The 4,120-nt window shown below is 31.9% G+C and overlaps 1 pseudogene; it reads left to right on the top strand.

Annotated features, from left to right (window-relative positions):
- Positions 1 to 3,324: 3,324 nt before the first annotated feature.
- Positions 3,325 to 4,120, top strand: LOC100815030 (40S ribosomal protein S23-like; annotated as a pseudogene).

The following is a 4,120-nucleotide window of genomic DNA, read 5'->3' as shown; positions in this document are numbered from 1 at the left end:
ATGTAACCATTATCCCACAATTATCGCCCATATCCCGTTGCACACTTGAGTTTGTTGATGGCCAAAGCTCTATATAAAGTGTGTGCTGCTGCTCTGATGGATCATCGAATTCGCTCCTCCTTTCATATACTAACACCATCGAATACGAGTGAGCAAAGGTTTGGAACCATAATCAGTTACGAAGTTGCCGTGGAGCAAAACCGCCACCCCCATGAACGTTCAGAACAACAGTAACAATGACTGGAGATTGGTCATGTCTCCTTTAGCTTTCGCTAATCGTTTAGACTTTTTTTTACTATGTTTTATATATTCATGTCATGTTTATTACTACGTCTTTCTTGCAATTTTGTCCGACCCCTAGATTACCCTCTGCACTGTGCTGTAAATCCTGCCTCCATCTGAAACTATGTGTGAATTGTACTTGAAACATTGGTGTTTAGTTATTGAATGAATTAAGCTCTTCACATAATTCCCCTCCCCTTGGGACTATGTTTTGATTTTACTACATAGGTTCCTATGTATAAGAAACAAGTGTGAATACTTCTTTTTTTCCCCTAAATAGAAGAAACATATGATCACTTTTAAATGTATTCATTGTCAATTTTTTTTAATCTTTTTTATTATAAAGACTACTAATGAGATAAGTCATATTGATGGAAAAAATTATTCCTGAAAAGATGAGTAGTGCCATTAAATTTAATCATTACTAAACCATTTGATTCAATAAGTATTTTTAGAATAAAATTTAAATTTATGATATTATTAATTGAAATGAACTAAATTAATTATTTTTATTGGACTTGATGAATTGAGTATTTGTTTCTTATATATAAAAACGAAGATAGAATTATTTAGTTGGAAAATAAAGATTAATGTGGAGTATTTGAATTCAATAATTACACTAGGTAAACGTTTCTATTTTCTTTAAAATTAGTAAATAGTTTTGTTTTTTTACTTATTAAAAAAAAGCCTTCCTATTAAGGACATTTTGTATATGTCTTACATAAAGGATATCTGCTTTGTAAAAAAGAAAAAAAAATTACTAACATTTTTCTAATTTTTCAGTATCCTCGAGATTAATCTCTCCTTTATGCAGGATATAAGAAGAAAAAAAAATCTCGTTATGCAGCAGCCAAATGGTAAAGGGAGAAATAAATTTATAATTCTTTTTAGGTGTTATTTGTACTGTACATGATGAAAGTTTTTTTCACTTTAATGATTAAGGTAAAATTTTAATTTAAGATATTTAAAAAGACCCTTTTTTTTACTTTTCTAATGAGACCGTTTTATCAATGTTTTTTTTTCCATACAAAAGCTTAAAGAATTTCAGTCCATTTCACTGACCAATGCATGTTAATAATATCTTTCAAATTTAACACATCAGTATAATACTGTATTACTGTATATCATTATTCGGTTAGGTAAATGAAATACGATATTTTTTTTAATTGGATAGCAAAAGAAAAACTAGGTGTCTTAGGTATAAAAAAAAATAGGGGCTGGAGTTTTTGTCTCATTTTTTTAAAAAATCTGTTTTTTTATAATAACTTTGGACTAAGTAATTAATTTCTTATGAAAAACCTATTAAGTTTTGAAAATGTTTTCAACAAGTATTTTTTTATAAAGGAATTTAATTCAATTGATTAAGTAATGAATTATTGTAAACTTTTTTATATTTAAATTTGATTCCTACACAAGTACACATAAAAAAAAGAATTTTAAAAACTAAAAAAAAAAGCATGTAGGGATTATTTTTCATATTCATTTTCTATTTTCATCTTGAATGTTTTTCTCCCCCTCCACCAACTATCTAAGCAACCTTATTTAGTTGCATTCTGAAAACGGAAATCAAAATTTGAAAATAGCAATCAAACACACCCTAGGACTTGGGTGCCTGAAAAGAGAAAATAAATGTAAAATAGAAAAATCATTTTAAGCAAGTCAGGGATACGAATCCATATGCATTTTGAAAATAGCAATCAAACACACCCTAGGACTTATGGGTATGGAGATATCATTGTTGCGAGGCTAGTGTAACCAATCGGAATACTCCATTGTCTAGAAAGATAGAAAGAAAAAATGACTTTTTTGTCTTAAGAAGGCTTCACACGTAGCCCATATGCATTTGGGCCGTTATTAAATTTAGTGAGTGTGGCGAGGTGACTGTGAGTAGTGAAGTAGATGGTTCTTACTTACCCACTCCGTCCGTCTCATTTCGCTGCGCTATTTTGTTTTTTTCACTTTGAATTGCTATTTATGTTTCAGCATAACATATAATCATTACATTTTGTAGTACAATTTCCTTCGTTCCATTCCTCAACACCCTTAAAAGTCCAAGCTATATGTCTTGGCTCTTTCCAATTTTCATAGAGGAATCATTATTAAAAGGGTGTTTAGACTTTGGAATAGTATTCAGCTCCCCGCCAGAATTAGAGGAAATTTAAAAATTAGTGTTTTTTTAAAATATAATTATGCATTGATTTTATTTGATTTGTGTTCATTCTGTGTATTTTTCTTATTGTCTATATGTTGGCCCCATTGGAAGCTGGTGTTAGTTCTTTGTATTTTTTGTACTTGGCAATCTTCTTGTGGAACTTCTAAAGAAAATTATGTTTCACATGGGCATGCATAATATGCTATTGCCAAAAGGATAAGATCTCCCTGCAATCAAAATATACTATTTGTTATAAATTTGCGGGCCTAAAACAAATTTTGTGCATAATTTAGCTCAGTGTTCAATTGTAAGTTGCAAACTTTGGGTTATGGAACCGGCAACAATTGGACTCTTATGTTTCAGGAGCCATGTTCATGTCTGGATCATGTCCTTTAAAAATTTCATTTTATTCTAAAATGATGACCATTGTATAGAAACTGCAGGAGGTGCTCTTCATCTTTATACGTCTAATGTGATAACTGATGGCACGAGTTTCATGTCAAATAAAGCTTATTTTATTCAGTATTTCACAATTGAGAGAAAATATTAACACATAATCTTATATTATTAGAATGTGAGTTTAGACCTAACTTTAATTTCAAAAGCTAGTTCAAGTTTAAGGGTTAAGAATTGTCTCTCATTTATATACTTTAATTTTATTTTATTTTTATCCGGTGGATAACGTAACAATGGTGAATAATCCTTTGGATTAATCTTGGATATACTCTGATATTATCTTAGCTCAAGAGATAAGGGTTGTCCCTCACTTATATATCTTAACTTGATTTTATTTTTAGCGACGTGGGATGAGCTATGAGTTTTTCTCAATACACAACAATGCAGTACATCCTTTCTTGTGGATTGCTTTTGCCAATTGAGTCACTGTTTACTATCCAGTCTTCTGTATTCAACTACAGGGTCCATTATGGTAGGGTGAACTAATAATAGTTAATAGCTATGTATCCTATGTCAGGAAAACACATGGCATGGGAGCTGCTCGCAAGCTGAAGTCCCACCGAAGAAGGCAGAGGTGGGCTGACAAATCATACAAGAAATCACATCTTGGAAATGAATGGAAAAAGCCGTTCGCTGGATCATCTCATGCAAAAGGCATTGTTCTTGAAAAAATGTTAGCTTAATATATACTTTTCTTTGGATGGCATGTTTACCATTTGAACTTGGAAATTTTCCATATGCTTTAACGTAAGATTTGTCTAAATTGACATCTTTTCCAGCGGGATTGAGGCTAAACAGCCAAACTCTGCCATTAGAAAATGTGCTCGAGTACAATTAATAAAAAATGGAAAGAAGATTGCAGCTTTTGTGCCAAATGATGGTTGCTTGAACTATACTGAAGAAAACATAAGTTTTGCTAAAAAAAAGGGAAGGGGAGGTGTTGGGGTGAATTTTGTTTCTCTTTTTCCTTTCCAATTAAAAATTGATGATTGTTATGACTCGTGCAGGATGAAGTGCTTATTGCTGGTTTTGGCCGAAAAGGGCATGCAGTTGGAGATATCCCGGAGTTCGATTTAAGGTTGTGAAGGTATCTGGGGTGTCTCTTCTCGCCCTCTTCAAAGAGAAGAAGGAGAAGCCTCGGTCTTGAATTATTGGTTTTTATGGTTTTCAATTGTAGTAGAATTTGGGAGAAGTAGAACATGGTTCTTTTCTCTTCATGGAACTGGAACC

The sequence above is a fragment of the Glycine max genome, chromosome 11, assembly GCF_000004515.6.
Source record: "Glycine max cultivar Williams 82 chromosome 11, Glycine_max_v4.0, whole genome shotgun sequence".
In the NCBI taxonomy this organism is placed as follows: domain Eukaryota; kingdom Viridiplantae; phylum Streptophyta; class Magnoliopsida; order Fabales; family Fabaceae; genus Glycine; species Glycine max.
The sequence above is the reverse complement of the archived record's forward strand: the minus strand, read 5'-3'. Positions and strand labels throughout refer to the sequence as shown.